This window comes from Bubalus kerabau, chromosome 1, assembly GCF_029407905.1.
Source record: "Bubalus kerabau isolate K-KA32 ecotype Philippines breed swamp buffalo chromosome 1, PCC_UOA_SB_1v2, whole genome shotgun sequence".
Classification (NCBI taxonomy): domain Eukaryota; kingdom Metazoa; phylum Chordata; class Mammalia; order Artiodactyla; family Bovidae; genus Bubalus; species Bubalus kerabau.
The window spans coordinates 78,698,879-78,718,401 of NC_073624.1; the positions used below are offsets into that span (position 1 = coordinate 78,698,879).

Below are 19,523 nucleotides of genomic sequence, written 5' to 3' on the forward strand. Positions count from 1 at the left end.
TGTGATAATAGCAATTGCATAATAATATGCAATTACCTCTGCCTCTTGCACACGTCATCTTGCACACGTCTTATTCCTGTACGGAGCTCTTGTGTCTTCACAGAAAAACCAGTTCATGGTGAGCTAGATGAAGATAGGATCCTCTAAGACCATGTCATTTCCTTTAAACCCTGCCTAAATTTGGACAGATTCCCTGGAGAAGGGCATGGCAATCCACTCCAGTAGTCTTGCTTGGAGAATCCCATGGACAGAGGCGCCTGGTGGGTTACAGTCCATGGGGTCACATAGAATTGGAGCACGCAAACGTTGAGCATGCAAACTTGGACATAGTAATTGCCACGCAGTGTCAACCTTACAATTTATCTTACTCTGCTGTCTACTTGGCACGGATCAGTGATCTTTTTGATGCCATTGTTAAGGTTAACAATTTCCGACTTTCTATTAGTTGCTTATTGTGATTCTGTCTCTCTTACATTTCTCTAAATAAACCCTCCAATTCCAGAAAACACTACTATTGTTAAGTTGATAATGTGCTCAATATAAAAATTCAAATAATTCAGAGTGTATAAAAAGGAAGGACAAGAACATCCTAAGTTCTACTAATCAACAATATCTATTAACGTTTGGTTTTCCAGAATCATTCTATGTCTCGATACACATGCATTTTTTTATTTTTTGGCTGCACTTTTGGCTTGTGAGATCTTAGTTCCTTAGTTTAATGAAAGCACCAAGTCCTAAAGTCTGGACCACCAAGGAATTCCCCACGCATGAGTATTATTTTTCATAAGCAAGACCACATGATATGTGCTGTGTGGTAATCAACTCTCTTACTGAACACTGGGCTGTAACATACATGCTGCATATCACATATGTTTTATGTAGGTGCTTGACCCCCGTTATTGAAGTCTATTTAGATATAGCTTCCAGTTTTCACTTTCAAACAATGCTGTGATGAACATCCTTAGGCATATTTCTTTTCATATTTCTACAAGTTGCTCTTTGCATTAATAGTCTGTGTATTTGGATTGTAGACCCCTTTGAGAATCGAATGGAGCTATGCATCATCTCCCTTGCAAAATGCACATTCATATACCTAATTTTGACTTTGATTTTGTGTGTGTGGTACATAGACATGTCCTCTAAAGTCCATGCCTGGCCTTGCGAAGGCTCCATGGACCCCAAATTAAGAATACCTGCTGCTGCTGCTGTTGCTGCTAAGTTGCTTCAGTCGTGTCCAACTCTGTGCGACCTCATAGACGGCAGCCCACCAGGCTCCCCTGTCCCTGGGATTCTCCAGGCAAGAATACTGGAGTGAGTTGCCATTTCCTTCTCCAATGCATAAAACTGAAAAGTGAAAGTGAAATCGCTCAGTCGTGTCCAACTCTTAGCGACCCCATGGACTGCAGCCTACCAGGCTCCTCCGTCCATGGGATTTTCCAGGCAAGAGTACTGGAGTGGGGTGCCATTGCCTTCTCCTAAGAATATCTACTTAAGGGTTAATTTTATGTGATCTGATTATTTATAATGTCACCAAACCTCCAGAATTGGACACAGACTGGAGAGTAAACCCAGTTAAAAAAGACAGAGGGACATACAAGCACTTTGCAGTGTGTGATACATTAATATAAATAAATTTAAAAGCTATTAAAAATACACAATTGTGTAAAGTACTGTGCAAAGTACTTGTATGTCCCTCTGTCTCTTTTAACTGGGTTTACTCTCCAGTCTGTGTCCAATTCTGGAGGTTTGGTGATATTATAAATAATCAGATCACATAAATTTCCATTGACTTCCATATAGACTGAAGGGATTTTGAGCACAAAACAATGCATTCCACCTTATTTTGTAGGCTTTAAAAAGTTTCATAAATAATAATGTTTCAAAGGGGAAAATGATTCCTTTATTTAACAAATAGATATTGAGTAGCAGTCATGCATCAAGCCTGGTGCTAGGAGCTAGGAGTACAAACGTGAATAAGACTCCATCTCTACTTGCAGGTCTTGCTTCTTTGGGATATCAAAATGTATTTTGTGATGTACTAAGGATACTGGTCCTGAAGTCTACCAAATATTATAGTGCATTTTAGCCTAATTCATTATCTGTATGAAGTTATAAAAGTAGCCGTAGATGATTAGGAATTATGTCATTTGTATTAAACCCAGATCTATTTCTGAGTATGTGGTTCATGCTGTTGTGAAAAATGTTTTACCTTTTACCTTTGTCAGTTTGTAACGAGAGGATTTCCTTTTACCCTTTGTAGCTCAGAGAGCACCTGATGTATCATCTCAAACACAATAAACATGCTCCTGAAGGAAAAAAAAAAAAAAGACTGCATCTCTGCCTTCAAGAAATGCACTGTCTAGATGGGGAGACAGACATATAGACAAGCCATCGTCAGGCAAGGAGTGATTACATTCTGTATATACGTACATGCTCAGTCGTGTCATACTCTTTGCAACTCCATCACTGTAGCCCACCAGGCTCCTCTGTCCATGGGATTTCCCAGGCAAGAATACTGGAGTGGGTAGCCATTTCCTTCTCCAGGGGATCTCCCTGACCCAAGGATCAAACCTGCATCTCCTGCATTGCAGGCAGATTCTTTACCACTGAGCCACTGGGGAAGGCCCATTCTATATATACAAAAATGTGAGATAGCACAGACCCAGGGAATTTTGGGGGTCAGTGTTCAGAGGGTCTTATCAGAGAAAAGATTCATCCTTTCTGAGGTGTATTAGCAAACCTGATCCCTTTCCATGGCCCATTCTCCATCCCCACCCCTCTGAATCTTTTTCCCTTCTTTCTACCCAATATTTATTTCCCTTTTCAGGGAGGCTCAATACTAATCTGAAACTCAGGGAGCTCCAGGATGGCTGAAATGAAGCTAGGAAGCTAAACTATACAAGAAATACTCAGTCACATCCAGGCTTCGATGATAACATCCACTTCTCCAAATCTGCAAACATAGATGTCCTAATGATTAAACCACTCCACAGATGAAAAGTGGGAGAAACCCCAGGTCAAGTTTATACGTATAGATAAGTTAATTGCTTGCAGTCCAGTAGAGTGTGTACATTGTAAACACAAAGCAACAGGCTACCTAAGAGGCTTATTTTTGTAATTTTCTCCATACATTATACCTCTCAGCTCAGACTTTACAGTTCAGTACTCTTAGAAATAAACTATTTCGTTTATCTTATCCACAGCCCAGGGATCTCTTCAACAGCCTGATTTTCTTTTGAGATAGGTGAAGTTTACCTGTCTGCTGGCTTTCATACCATTTTAGTCCTCTATCTGTGTCCATTCCCCTTGTTTTCCCCCATGTCTGTATTTTCCCTTTATCCTTGTTGACTACCATTTCCTCTTTCTCTAGGCATCTCACACGTGGATTGCCACTCACTGGCAAATCCTTCAGGGTCTCCATATTTGCAGCCATCTCCAGTCCCTGCCTACTTGTCCCCTTGAGTCAGGCTGGAGTTCCTAGGACCCAATGGGAGACCATCCCTTGGTAAGGTCTTCCCCTACATTTGGGAAGTAGGAGAAAGAAGATAAGAGTAACTGTTTTCCTTAATGTTGTATTTCTTAAGGACAGTGCTCATAAAAATATTGACGTTATATTGACTTTCCCTAGGGTTTTGGTGTATGATTGTTCTCAGGATAAAGATTGATTTGTTAAAAAAAAAAAGTTTTAATTCAAAATGAAAGTGTATGATGATGCACAAAATATGCGTCTCATACATTTATTATTTACAAGTATGAGTCATAGGCATCAGAAACGAAGCATTTAAGCCTATTGAGAACAGAGATAAGTGGTATTTAAACAGCACAAAGGAGGAGACTGTCAGCATCTGTCAACATCCCTGTCAGTCCTCTAAGGTTGCTGCTGCTGCTAAGTTGCTTCAGTCATGTCCGACTCTGTGCAACCCCATAGACGGCAGCCCACGAGGCTTCCCTGTCCCTGGGATTCTCCAGGCAAGAACACTGGAGTGGGTTGCCATTTCCTTCTCCAATGCATGAAAGTGAAAAGTGAAAGTGAAGTTGCTCAGTCATGTCCAACTTTTAGTGACCCGATGGACTGCGGCCCACCAGGCTCCTCCATCCATGGGATTTTCCAGGCAAAAGTGCTGGAGTGGGGTGCCTTCTCCACCTCTAAGGTTAGTGATGATCTTTTTCTTCCACAACTTCAGGGTAAAAAGAGAACTATTTAAAACTCTACAATATTCCTTGCCCACTCAATTCTGACAAAAAAAGCTTTATATGCTAGTGTCTAATGTTACTTAATTTTGTTTCTGATGCAAAATATAACTTACTTCCCTTAACTGTTTGTATTTTGCTGATATGGAAACACATTGTATTGTTTGTTTCCAAATCGGGTTCATCCCTACAGTCAGGGATCCTTTTAAGATTTGAATAGCGCCTTACATTTTGCTTTCATAATTTGTATAAAGTCTCTGTTTTCTTATCAGTAAAAAGGGGATCACAGTAGAGTTGTCATGGGTCACGGGGTTATAATGAGTTTAAGTGAGTTAATACATATAACGACAGCAACAAGTATCATTACGCAAATATTTGCCATGTGCCAGGCAGACTTAAAGTGCTGTATACAAAACTCTGTGTGGCAATTACTGTTATCATCACCTCCCTATTTTTCATTTTTGTTTTTCAACATATGAGGAAATGGAGAGCACTGAGCATCTGAGTAATGTTCCCAGGCTGCAAGGTGGCAAATGGCAAAGCTGGGATTAAAACACAGACGTGGATTTCCTAGCCTGCACTCTGACTCACTGCGCTGTACTGCCTTTCATGTAAAACAGTGCCTAAGAGAATGAAGCTGAAGCAGGCAGGAATTTTTATAAAAATTGAAAACCATGATGTAGAGCAAATGAGTACTTTTGTTACTGATGCTCACTGTAGCCTGGCTAAGGAATCTCTAATACATCATAACTGCTATTGTAGTAAAATTTTCGGGTCCTTTGCGTCCTCATTCTCTTGAATGCTTTTAAACATCTGACTTTAGGTTAAAGGCACTTTAATGGAAAGAACATGAGATTTTTGAATCAGAAAGGGTTTGACTCCTTACCAGCTGTGTGATCTTGAGCTAGTTACATGTTTGTCTGAACCCCTGTTTTCATATCTGTAAAGATGACAATAACACCTGCTTCAGCTTCTACTACAGGAGACCTAAAGGATTAAACATTCAAGCACAGAGGAGGTCAGGAAACTAATAAGGCTATGAATACAGAATACAATACACTAAGCAGGGTTAAGAACAGTGCCTTCACCACCTCCTTGGCTCAGAGATGTGTCAATTCTTGATGAGGATGGAAATTAATATCAACATCTCACTGAATTTCACAATTTTGTTGCTTAAATACTTATGTTTAAATTCTTCTCTGTAGAAAATTGTATATTATTCTCATTCCATAATCCATGTAACAATTCTTTTTTTAAAAAAATTTTTATTGAAGTATACTTTTGTTACAATGTTAGGTTAGTTTCAGGGATATAGCAAAGTGAATCAGTTATACATATAATAATTCTTAGTGGATCTTTGTTACTTTTATTGTCTGAACATAAAGAACTTTTTAAGGTATGCTATACATATTTCTAGTTTGCGATTTTAGTAAAAATTCTGGTGAGCAAATGACACAACTGAACAATTCATAGGATAGAATATACAGTTAGTTAGCCAGGATATGAGAGAGAGCTAAGCCTCTCTAGAAATTAAAAAAAAAATACAAAACAAAAAACAGATCATGTTTTACATATAAAATTATTCTGTGCTGCTAAAGGTCCTAATCATTGTTGAATATGGATAAAAATTTGTAAACTGGATAAAAGCCTGTGGGACAGCTTTTGTAATATGTAACAAAAATCTTAAATATGTTCATATGTTTTAAGATAATTTCAGTTTCTAGAATCTAGCTTCAAGAAATTACATGAAGTACAGAGAAAACTTTTAGTATAAAGTGTTCATTATGGCATTATTTATAAGATGAAGTTCAATCACTCAGTCATGTCCAACTCTTTGTAACCCCATGGACTGTAGCACGCCAGGCTTCCCTGTCCATCACCAATTCCTGGAGCTTGCTCTAACTCATGTTCATTGAGTCTGTGATGCCAACTATCTGATCATCTGTCTTCCCCTTCTCCTCCTGGCTTCAATCTTTCCCAGCATCAGGGTCTTTTCAAATGAGTCAGTTCTTTGCATCAGGTGGCACTTCAGCTTCATCATCTATTTTTCCGATGAATAGTCAGGGTTGATTTCCTTCAGGATTGACTGGTTTTGATTTCCTTGCAGTCCAAGGGACTCTCAAGAGTCTTCTCCAACACAACAGTTCAAAAACATCAATTCTTCGGTGCTCAGCTTTCTTTATAGTCCCACTCTCACATCCATACATGACTACTGGAAAAACCATAGCTTTGACTAGATGGACCTTTGTTGGCAAAGTAATGTCTTTGCTTTTTAATATGCTGTCGAGGTTGGTCATTGCTTTTCTTCCAAGAAGCAAGCGTCTTTTAATTTCATGGCTGCAGTCACCATCTGCAGTGAGTTTGGAGCCCAAGAAAATAAAGTCACTGTTTCCATTGTTTCCCCATCTACTTGCCATGAAGTGATGGGACCGGATGCCATGGTCTTTGTTTACTGAATGGAGAAGTAGTTGAAAACTAGTTGAAAGAAGAAGTAGTTGTAAACAACCTAAATGCCAGACAATCTGGGAATAGGAAGAAACAAGATGTTCTCCACATAACAGACTACTTACGTAAAGTTATGATTATATGGGCTTCTCTGGTGGCTCAGACTTAAGGAATCTGCCTGCAATGCAGGAGACCTGGGTTTGTTCCCTTGGTCGGGAAGATCTCCTGGAGAAGGGAATGGCTACCCACTCCAGTATTCTTGCCTGGAGAATCCCATGGACAGAGGAATCTGGTGGGCTACAGTCCACAGGGTTGAAAAGAGTCAGATATGACTGAGTGACTCACACACACATGCTTATAAGTAATTTATAATGACATCAGAAATACAAGGAATAATGAGTGAAAGGCAGGGTACATTTTATATGTACTGTGATTATAACTAAGTAAAAAAGTTGTATAGATATAAATATTTGGAATTAAATATTCCAGAATGTAATAATAATTACTTGAGAGGTGGTGACTGTAGGTGATTTGTTTTCCTGCTTTGAACTTGTCTATATTAAAATTTTTTCACAATGAATGTATGTTACTTTACAATATTAAAACACAAAACAAACACTGTATGAGTAAGGATTTTGTTGCTAGGGTGGATCTGATCCAGGACTAGGCTTTGACAAGGCAGACTCCTGGTAGATATGATCCATATGATGCTGCTCCACAGCATCTGTGTGGGATTTAAATATTCTGCTACAATGAACTGGACAGTACTGATTACTACCTAGCAGGAAGCTATTATAGAAAATTTAAATTTTACAATCTTATGTAAGAAATGAGAAGGTGCATCGTGAAAGGAGTGTTTTTACATTGCCAAAGAATTCACAAGTTTCCTTACCATGGAAATCCCATGGACAGAGAAGCTATAAGCCATGGGGTTGCAAAGAGTCGGACACGACTGAGCATGCTCACACACTTAACTTGCTAGCTTTCCTATGCATCATACAACATGCAACTTCTCAGGAATATTTTCTTTTTTGTGTGACATAAGATACATTTGTAGGTACTGGTACCTTTATCAGAAGCAGACCAAGAAAGAAGAACAAACTTTAATTCAGTCTTTTTTTTTTTTTTTTTAAGTTTTCTCCTTTTATTGGGAGGTGATGAGTAGGGTCCTGTTTTACACAAGTGGTCCTGACATAATTATTAATCAGTTGTGTCCTTTTTTTCTCTCCAAATTGCTCTGGTCCATACAATAAGGTATATGGTCACTCCAGCAATATTGGATGTGGGGAGGAGGTAGGGAAGAAGGGCAATGTCTGGATGCTGACGCTTGGAGTGGAAGGGTATGGGGGGAGGGGCAGATGGTTCCTGGAGCCAGAAGCAGTACTCAAAAGGACAGAAAGAAGCGCAGTTGCCAATAAACACGGGCTGTATTACTTAGTCTAACTAGTCATATATCTGTTACTTGATACTGATTCTGACAGCATTACTTCTACCTGAAGGCAGAACAGAAAATCTGTCTAGTTGATTTAAGATAGCAAAGATATGTGCCTTAGAATTTTTTCCCATCACCTCACACTGGTGCCTAGCATTTCCACCATTAGAGCTGTGATGAAAAGTTATCAAAATAATTCAAATTTTCATCTGGAGAGAACAGCACGGAGGACTGTGAAAGCAGTAGGGGTAAGGGGTAGGAGATTCCCGAGCAACTCTGCTCTTCCCAGCTGAACGTCCCTGGGCAAACAATTCAGTCATTCTGAGTCTCTCCAGGGTAGAAGGGGGAAATAAAACCTGCCCTGCCTATCTCTGGGGTAACAGTGTGAACCAAAGGGTGACCATACATGAAAATGCTCTGTTAATACAAAAGCACTCTGCAAATATCAGAGACCCTTAGTATTATGAAGTTAGTAAAATAAGGTAACACGTGAGTTTGAGCTAATAGCACCGCTGTGGAATGCAGTGAGCATATTTGTGGGAAAAGACACAATTCGGTAAATTTTGCTGGGTGGTTAGAAGGAGGAGAGAGAGAACTGAAGCAGGCTGGCTGATCATCGGAACCATCTGGAGAGTATTTTAGAAACAAAATGAAACAGCAATAGATTAGCAGGCTCTATCTCAAGACCTCCTGAGATTCAGTTGACCAGACTCATCACCCTGAGTAGGTAGTTAAGGAGGCTGCAGTGTGGAAGCCACGAAGCACGGTGCAAAACAGGCCAGACAGTGGGGAAGAAAACAACAGAACCTCGCTGCTTTGACAAGTTTTTTCAGAGCTAGCCTTGCTAGGACATTAAAGACTAAAATGAATTTCTGAAATTTTTGGTTACTGTCCCTCCCAACCCATCCCCTCCAATTCTAGAACATACACTCCATGTGGGTGGGGATTTTTGTCTCTTTGCCTCATTACTGAATCTCAAGCACTTAGAACATTTCCTGGCACATTGTACTAGGATAATAAAAATTGCATAAATGAATATCATTTGTCTGTGTCAACTGTTTTTCCCACCCATGTCTGTAATTTAAAGTTGGCTAAGTTTTGTTATTGCAGTTCCGAAGCTACTAGAGGCAAGGGCTGACAGACTGGGTTTAGGTGAGGGCCTTGATCTGGATCCTGAAATGATAGCTCTCACTGGGGTAACAGCTGCTTCCACCACCCACCTTAACTCTTTGTTGGTGCCTGGTTACATTCTGTTGTCTTATCCTATTTGTACTCTTCAAATACTATGATTATCCTACCCCAAAACAGAATTCTTTAACGAGCTGTTTTTAATTGGTTATATCTAGAAATAACATGGAAACAGGAGTGTGATCTTTTAATTCTCACTGCGGTTTGCTGCTATCCTTTATTGTTATTTTTAAACTTTTTTCTTATATTGGAATGTAACCAATTAGCAATGTTGAGATGGTTTCTGGTGGACAGCAAAAGGACTCAGCCATACCTATACATGTATCCATTCTCCCCCAAGCTCCCTTCCCATCCAGGCTGCCGCATGACACTGAGCGGAGTTCCACTGAACAGAGTGCTATACAGCAGTTCTTGTTTACCCATTTTAAATTTTGCTGCTATCGTTTAGACAGTGCTATATGATATGATTTAAATAATGCAGTTTTTGTTATTGTTAACTTTACTGATAGGCTTAAGCTTTTTGGATGAGAAGTGATTCAGATTTTATTTTGTGCACCTTACCTTCTCTTTATTTTATAGCCTCCCACTGGATGTGTAAAATGCAAATAACAGATTAAGATGAATGGGACTTGTTAGTTCAATTCAAGAAATGTTTGTTGACCTCCTACACTGTGTAGGTACCATGTTAAGAGCTGAGGACATGAAGGTAAATAAAACAAATATTAACTCTTATGACACCATGTATTTCATGGTAATATATATATATTATATGTGTAAAGTCAGATACACACACAAATGCATACATACATAAACAATCCCCCAGAATGGTTTTAAGGCAACCAACAGAATACCCAATTTAAAGTTTCTTAAACAGTGAGCACATTTATTATCTCACAAACCAAGAATTTTGGGGGTAGGAGTCTTCAGTGTTGCTTCATACACAGCCTTCATTATATCATAGCATTGGTCCTCTTTTCTGGACTTTTTTGGCTTGTCTTTCGTGTTCCCAAGGTGACAAGTGAACAACTGTCACACAGTTAAAAAATTTAAGAATATTGTAAACTGATTTTGCCTGAGAAATACAATAATATATTGCCTGCAAAGGAGTAAAGGGGGGAATCATGTGCTAGGCTTGTTAACATGGCATGACTTTATGGTATTAACTTATTGTTTAGATAAATATAGAAAAGTAATACATGTTAAAAATGTAAGCAGCAACAGCTAACCACTGCTTAATCTGAAGTGTCTCCTTCTCACATGTCTTATGAATTTACAAGCAAAGCATTATTTCTCTAAAAGTCTGATACCTTCACTACAAATTTACATAGAGCCTTAATATCTAGTTTGCTTGTGGTTTTGGCCTGGGCCTTCTAGCCTGGAGAGGCAGAAGCAAGGGTTAACCTGTGTCCACTTTACTTGGAAACGCACACTGAAGTGGGTGAAGGTGAGGAAACAACGGAAGTGGGGTAAGAAAGATGCAAAGCAATGTGATGTGATGTGTCATGCTCTGGCCACATTTCACAACAGGCCTGGCAGAGACACAGCAGGTGAGCAGCAGATATGTCTGGAAGGCTGCAAGAAGCAATCACACTTCAGAGTGGTCCACTACAAGGAGCAAGGGGAGGGCATTGTTCTGTTCACATGCCTCCTGGCTCTCACTTTCCATTGGCCGAATTTCACCTCACAGTGGGACTGTGCATGTATGCATGCTAATCTTCTTTAGTTGTGTCTGACTCTGTGCAACCCTATGGACTGTGGCCCACCAGGCTCCTCTGTCCGTGGGATTCTCCAGGCAAGAATAATGGAGTGGGTTGCCATGCCCTCCTCTGGGGGATCTTCCTGACCCAGGAATCAAACCCGTGTCTCTTGTGTTCTCCTGCATTGGTAGGCAGGCTCTTTACCACTAGCGCCACCTGGGAAGCCCCCATACTAGGGGTAACTCTCCGTATTTTCAGCCCTTGGCAACCACTCAAGAAGAAAATTCCTCTGTGTAACAGTCTGGCATTTCAAGTGATGACTTGATATCAATAGGATTCAGTGTCTGGGAAGCAAGAGCTATGCAGACCCAAGGTTTCATTGAACCCCAGCCATCTCAGGGAGTTCAGTGAAGGCAATGGTCATGGTCAAGGTGCAATAGAGGTGTTGAGTTTATCTTCAAAGAAAAGAGACAGTAAAGGAAATCTGAGAAGGTGCACAAAGATTGCATCTAATACACTTGCTTTACAAAATGGAAATGTTCCCAAAACAAAAAATTTGCAAAATTAGAATCATATACACATTGTTCTGATACTTGTTTTGTTAAAAAAAAAATAGCCATTTTCCCTTTCAGGATTTTGAGATCAAACGCATTCTTTTAAGTAGATGCCTAAGTTCCAGAGAGTGGATATGTCAAGATTGATTTTGCCATTTCCTTATTTCCTTTGGACGGACATTCAAGCTGTCCCGGTTTTCCACATTACAGTAATTTCCCTTAAGGAACATGTACAGTCTTTCTGGAGGACAAGTCTAAAGTGCTAAAAATAATTTGAAAAGAAAGATCTTATTTGAAATCAGTCTCCACACTTGTCTGGAGCTTTACTGATCTGATCCTTGTGGCTGCATTACTTATGTTCCATTGCATTTTGCACAGGGCTTTGCTGTCCTGGGCTTATGTCCCTGACTGAAATCTGCTGGCTTTTCAAATGGAGGTCTGCAACACTGATAAGGCACAATTCTCTCCAGGAGGCTCCTTGCCCTGAGCGGAGATCACTTTCCATTTTTGCATATGCCCGAAGCCTTTCCATTTGAGTTACCTTGTCAGTGAATAAGTGTCTTGAATAAATACAAAAATGAAATTCTATGTATTCTGACTTTGCCCAGCCTGGGTTTCCCTACCTCTGTAATTTAGGCAGATAGAACTAGTCAGGCAGTGGCCTAGGGGTGCAAACTTGAGCAGGATACTGTGCATTTCCTGACACTGGTCGGGCACGAAGGTGGGGGGGTTGAAGTGTTCATTAATAAGAAAAGCATCACCTCATGGGAAATTTTACATATCCTACATCAAAAACTACCTCTATGTTTTAGAGGAAAACTCTTTTACCTTATGGTTGGTTTTTTCCCCCTTAATCTTGTTGATGCTTTGACATCTTGACAGGTTTGAAGGTAATGACCCCTATAGGAAGCAACAGGGACTCCATCTGCTTTTCCTCTTTTCTTGGGCAGCCTGTCTCCCTCCCTTTCCAGCTACTGCTAAAGCCTCTGATCACTCTGGTACCCTTCCCCCACTTTCCCTAAAATGGTTAACTATGGCATTTCTGAAATCTGCAATTTTCTTGACTTAATAGATCCATTTTAAGAGTCAACTAACCCCATTAAAGCCTATTTATTGTATTATAGAATACAAAATATTCTTCCTTTTTCAGCTCTTTGGATTTCTTTCTCAGAAAATCTTAATAACAGACCTGCTGTAGAATAAAAATCAAAATATGCATGAACCTATGTAAAATACTTATCAGACCAAAAGGAAAGACAAAATTATTATTTTAAAATATTTATTATCTTTTTTATTGATGTATAGTTATTTACAATATGATATTAGTTTCTGGTATACAGCATAATGATTCAGTATTTTTATAGATTATATTCTATCAAAGGTTATTACACAGTAATGGCTATAATTCCTTGTGTTGTACAATATATCTTTGTGGTTTATCTATTTTATTCATAGTAGTTTGTTTCTCTTCATCCCATACCCCTAATGTGCTTCTCCTGCCTTCTGTCTCCCCACTGGTAACCACTAGTTTGTTTTCTATATCTGTGAGCCTGTTTCTGTTTTGTCAAATACATTTGTTTGTATTATTTTTATTTTTTAGATTCTACATGTTAAGTGATATCACTTTCTCTGTCTGACTTATTTCACTAAGCATAATGTTCTGTAGGTTCATCCACATTGCTACAAATGGCAGAATTTCATTCTTTTTTATGGCTGAGTACTACTCCATTATATATGTGTAACACACCTTCTTTATCCATTCTGATGGACACTTGGGTTGATTCCATACCTTGGCTATTGCTGCAATGAACACTGAAGTGTTCCATCTTTTCAAATTAGTGTTTTCATTTTTTTTTTCCAGATATACACTCAGGAGTGGAGTTGTTGGATCATATGGTAGTTCTACTTTAGTTTTGTCTTTTTTTCTCTTAATATTTATTTATTTGGCTGCATCAAGTGTTAGTGGTGGCATGCAGGACCTTTGGTTGTGGCACATGGGCTTCTCTCTACCTGTGGTATGCAGAGTCAGTAGTTGTAATACGTGGGCTTAATTGCCCTGTGTCATGTGGGATCTTAGTCCCCCACCCAGGGATCAAACCTGCTTTCCCTGTATTGTAAGGTGGGCCACCAGAGAAGTCCCTACTTTTAGTTTTTCGAGGAACATCCATCCTATTTTCCATAGTGGCTGCACTAATTTACATTCCTACCAACAGTGTACAAGGGGTCCCTTTTCTCCACATCCTAGCTAACATTTGTTATTTGTAAACTTTTTGATGATAGCCATTCTTACAGGTGTGAACTAATGTCTCATTGTTGTTTTAATTTGTATTTCTCCCAGGGACGGAAAGCCTGGTGGGCTGCCGTCTATGGGTTGAACAGAGTCGGACACGACTGAAGCGACTTAGCAGCAGCAGCAGCAGCAACAGTTGGTGATGTTGAATATCTTTCCACATGTCTGTTAGCCTCTATATGTCTTCTTTGGACTATGTCTGTTCAAATTTTGACCATTTTTTGATGGGCTTTTTTTAAATTGTATAAACAGTTGTATGAACTGTTTACATATTAATATTTTGGATATTAACCCCTTGTTGGTCATATCATTTGCAAATATTTTCTCCCATTCAGTAGGTTGTCTTTTCATTTTGTTGATGGTTTCCATTGATGCACAAAAGCTTTTAAGTTTAATTAGGTCCCATTTGTTTATTTTTGCTTTTTTTTTTTTTTTTTTGTCTTAGGAGACAGATCCAAAAGAATATTGTTATCATTTATGTCAAAGAGAGTTCTGCCTGTTTTCTTCTGGGAGTTTTATGGTTTTGGGTCTCACATTTAGGTCTTTAATCCAGTTTTAGTTTATTTCTGTATACTGTGTGAGGAAATGTTATTTTTACATTTTTTATTTATTTCTAGCTGTCCTGGGTCTTCGCTGCTTTGCATGGGCTTAATCCAGTTGTGGTGAGGAGCTGCTCTTTGTTGTGGTGCCTGGGCTTCTCACTGCGGTGGCTCCCTTGTTGTGGAGCACAGGCTCCAGGCTCACAGGCTTCAGTAGCTGCGGCGGGGCTGGTGGCTCGCAAGCTCTCGAGTGTGGCCTCAGTAGTTGTGCTGCATGGGCTTAGTTGCTCTGCAGCATCTTCGTGGACCAGAGATCGAACCCACGTCCCCTGCATCGGCAAGCAGACTCTTATCAACTGCACTACCAAGGAAGTCCCCAAATCTTCTAATCTCATTCTTTTACATGTGGGTGTCCAGTTTTCCCAGCAGTACTCATTGAAGAGACTGTCTTTTTTTTTTTCCAGTGTATATTCTTGCTCTCTTTATTATTAATACATTAATTCAACTTAGCAAATGGATTTATTTCTGGGCTCTGTTTTGTGCCATTGACCTATGTGTCTGTTTTTGTGCCAGTACCATTCTGTTAGGATTACTGTGGCTTTGCAGTATAGTCTGAAGTCAGGAAGGGTGATACTTTCAGCTTTGTTCACTTTTTTCTCAAGATTTCTTTGGCAATTCAGGGTCTTTTGTGGTTCCATATAAACTTTACGATTACTTGTTCCAGTTCTGTGACCAAAGTCATGGGTATTTTGATAGGGATTGCATTAAATCTATAAATTACTTTGGGTAGTATGGCTATTTTAATGATATTAATTCTTTGAATCCAAGAGCATGGAATAGCTTTCCACGTCTTTGTATCCTCTTCAGTTTCCTTCATCAGGCTTTATAGTTTTCAGGATATTGCTCTTACACCTCCTTGGTTAAGTTTATTCCTAAGTATTTTATTCTTTTGAATGTAATTTTAAATGGATTCTTTTTTGCTTTCTCTTTCTGATAGTTCATTTTTAGTGTATACAAAACAACAGATTTCTATATACGAATATTGTATCCTGCAACTTTAATGAATTCATTTATTAGTTCTAACGTGAGTTTGAGTGAACTCCGGGAGATGGTGATGAACAGGGAGGCCTGGAGTGCTGCGATTCATGGGGTTGCAAAGAATCGGACACGACTGAGCGACTGAACTAAACTGAACTGAATAGTTATTTGGTGGATACTAGAATTTTCTATGTGTAGTATTATGTTACCTGCATACAGGGACAGTTTTACTTAATTTGTTAATATATCCCTAGATTATTCCTCAGGACAAGACCAAAGATCATCCCCTGCAGATAATTAAGAACTAGGTGCAGACCTTTATAGGGCCCCAGTGGCTCAGCAGGTAAAGAATTCATTTGCAATGCAGGAGCCACAGGAGACATGGGTTTGAACCCTGGGTCGGGAAGATCCCCTAGAGGGAGAAATGGCAACTCTCTCCAGTATTTTTGCCTAAAAAATCCCTTCAACAGAGGAGCCTTGCAGGCTGTAGTCCAAAGGGTTGCAAAGAGTTGCACATGACTGAGGACACACCCCATGAAACTCCACAGAACAGAGGACAACACTTTAGCTGAAACCTGCCCGCTGACCAGAGAAGGGTGTTCTGAGCGGACTCAGCAAAGGAAAGAAAGTCAGGCTGAGGAGGGAAGGTGTCCATTTGAATCAAACTTCAACTGCCATCAGAGCAAGTCCTGTGATGGTCACAGATTGGAGGCTCTGTTTTTGGAAGGTTCAAGTACAGCACTGGGATTCCATGTGTCTTTATGGGTATATCCCAGGCTGACATGTTATTAGGTCAATGTCTCTCAAATTCCTGGCCAGCCATACTCTGGCAGCAAAGAGTTCCAAATTGAGGATCAAGTTCCTCTGGAAGTCATTCCTATTGGTGGCAAAGCAGGAGATGCCCCGAGGATAATCTCCCACATTGTCTGAATTCCAGGAGATTCATTTGTTGAGCCCTAGTGGTCACGCTGACCCCAATGGAAGCCATAGCAGTGCCTCTACTCTCATGATTTTTTTGTATCTCTGTGGTATTGGCTGCTACTTCTGTTTCATTTCTCATTCTGTTTATTGGTGAGAGTGAAAGTGACGTCGCTCAGTTGTGTCCAACGCTTTGCGACCCGGTGGACTGTAGCCCGCCAGGCTCCTCCGTCCATGAGATTCTCCAGGCAAGAATACTGGAGTGGGTTGCCATTTCCTTCTCCTGGCTAAAGGTTTATCAATTTTGTTTATCTTTGAAAAAAAAAAAAACCAGCTCTTAGTTTCATGGGTCTTTTCTATTGTTTTTTAGGTCTCTATTTCATTTGTTTCTTCTCTGATGTTTATGATTTCCTTCCTTCTTCAGGCTTTGGGATTTGTTTATTCTTCTTTTTCTAATTCCTTCATGTGGTAGGTTAAGTTGTTTATTTAAGGTTTTTCTTATTTTTTGAGGAAGGTGTGTATTGCTATAAATCTTCCTCTTAGAACTGCTTTTACTGCATTCCACAGACTTTGGAAAGTTGTGTATATTTTCATTTATTGCAAGGTGTTTTTTTATTCCTCTTTGATTTCTTTCATCGACCAACTGGTAGAATGTTGTTTGGTTTCCATATCTTTGTACTTTCCTTATTTTTCTTTCTGCAGTTGATTTAGTTTTATATTATGAAAAAAATGCCTGATATAATTTCTATCTTTTTAAATTTCTTGTGACTTATTTTGTGGCCTACTATGTGATGTATCCTGGAGAACATTCCAGGAGCACTGCTTAAATAAATGTGTATTCTGCTTGTTTTAGATGTAATGTCCTGTAGATATCTACTAAGTTCAACTGGTCTATTGTGTCATTTAATACCACTGTTGCCTTACTGATTTTCTGTCTGGATGATCTATTCCATTGTTGTAAGTGGGGAGTTAAATTCCCCTACTGCTGCTGCTGCTGCTAAGTTGCTTCAGTCGTGTTCGACTCTGTGCGACCCCATAGACGGCAGCAGCCTGCTAGGCTGCCCCGTCCCTGGGATTCTCCAGGCAAGAACACTGGAGTGGGTTGCCATTTCCTTCTCCAATGCATGAAAGTGAAAAGTGAAAGTGAAGTCGCTCAGTCGTGTCCGACTCTTAGCGAACCCATGGACTGCAGCCTACCAGGCTCCTCCGTCCATGGGATTTTCCAGGCAAGAGTACTGGAGTGGGGTGCCTTCTCCCTTTATATCTATTAATATTTACTTTATATATTTTAAGGAATTTTCCGGGCCAGAATACTGGAATGGGTAGCCATTCCCTTTTCCAGGGGATCTTCCCAACCCAGGGATTGAACCAAGGTCACATCGCAGGAAGATTCTTCACCAGCTGAGCCACCAGGGAAGCTCCTGTATTTGGTGCACATGTGTTAATAAGTGTAACATCCTCTTCTTGTGTGGATGTCTTTATCATTATATAATGGCCTTCTTTGTCTTTTGATATAGTTTTTGTTTTAAAGTCTATTTTGTGTGATATGAGTATTGTTACCCTGCTTTCTTTTCCCATCCTTTCACTTTCAGTCTGTCAGTGTCTTTATCTCTGAAGGGAGTATCCTGTAGGTAGCATATAGATGGGTCCTGGGTTTTTTTTTTTATTCAGTCAGCTATTCTGTCTTTTGATGGGACCAGTTAGTCCATTGACATTTAAAATAATTATTGATAGTGATGTACTCTTGAGAAACCTATATGCAGGTCAGGAAACAACAGTTAGAACTGGACATGGAACAACAGACTGGTTCCAAATAGGAAAAGGAGTACGTCAAGACTGTATATTGTCACCCTGCTTATTTAACTTATATGCAGAGTACATCATGAGAAATGCTGGGCTGGAAGAAGCACAAGCTGGAAGCAAGATTGCCAGGAGAAATATCAATAACCTCAGATATGCAGATGATACCGCCTTTACGGCAGAAAGTGAAGAGGAACTAAAAAGCCTCTTGATGAAGGTGAAAGAGGAGAGTGAAAAAGTTGGCTTAAAGCTCAACATTCAGAAAACGAAGATCATGGCATCTGGTCCCATCACTTCATGGGAAATAGATAGAGAAACAGTGGAAACAGTGTCAGGCTTTATTTTTTGGGGGCTCCAAAATCACTGCAGATGGTGATTGCAGCCATAAAATTAGAAAACTCTTACTCCTTGGAAGGAAAGTTATGACCAACCTAGACAGCATATTCAAAAGCAGAGACATTACTTTGCCAACAAAGGTCCATCTAGTCAAGACTATGGTTTTTCCAGTAGTCATGTAAGGATGTGAGAGTTGGACTGTGAAGAAAGCTGAGCACCGAAGAATTGATGCTTTTGAACTGTGGTGTTGGAGAAGACTCTTGAGAGTCCCTTGGAGTGCAAGGAGATCCAACCAGTCCATTCTGAAGGAGATCAGTCCTGGGTCTTCTTTGGAAGGACTGATGCTAAAGCTGAAACTCCAATACTTTGGCCACCTCATGTGAAGAGTTGACTCATTGGAAAAGACTCTGATTCTGGGAGGGATTGGGGGCAGGAGGAGAAGGGGACGACAGAGGATGAGATGGCTGGATGGCATCACTGACTCGATGGACATGAGTTTGGGTGAACTCCGGGAATTGGTGATGGACAGGGAGGCCTGGTGTGCTGCAATTCATGGGGTCGCAAAGAGTTGGACACAACTAAGCGACTGAACTGAACTGAATTGAACTGATGTACTTATTTGCCACTTTATTACTTGTTTTCTAGTTGCTTTTGTAGTTCTTCTCTGTTTATTTCTTCTCTTTGTTTTTTCTGTTGTGAATTGATGATTTTCTTTTGCAATATGCTTGAGTAATTTTCTTTTTGGTTTTTGTACATCTGTTGTAGGTTCTCACCACAAGTCTTCTATAATTCTTTAGAATAATGATGTTCATATTTTATGGGTAATGAGGAATTCATATGAGTGTGGCTTGAATTCTCTCCTGATGGTATTCAAAATTAACAATTTTTAAGGATAATATAAAAAGAATCTTTCAAAATTAGTCAACTATTAATAAAAATGCACATATAGCCTATTAAAGCTAGGGATGACTCACTTTTGGCTAGGCTTACTCAAAGCCACATAATTATAATATGCTGGGAATTTCAAGACCCCAAGAGATAGACTAATTAAGCATTTGTATTGTTCGTTTACTCTTTATAAAATATCATGCTAAG

General features: G+C 39.7%; 1 long non-coding RNA gene across 4 annotated transcripts in view; it reads left to right on the top strand.

Moving 5' to 3' along the window:
- The window catches only part of LOC129651986 (uncharacterized), a 48,615-nt gene that overhangs the window by 12,712 nt on the left and 16,380 nt on the right, over positions 1-19,523 (top strand). Inside the window, exons 4-6 of one of the 4 annotated variants that reach the window (XR_008714482.1) lie at positions 1,131-3,505; positions 4,061-4,151; positions 9,836-9,962. The exons of 2 other annotated variants lie outside the window; for them this stretch is intronic. This is a non-coding gene — a long non-coding RNA (uncharacterized LOC129651986). The remainder of the gene's footprint in view (positions 1-1,130; positions 3,506-4,060; positions 4,152-9,835; positions 9,963-19,523) is intronic. One more of the 4 variants, XR_008714483.1, reaches the window with a different exon arrangement.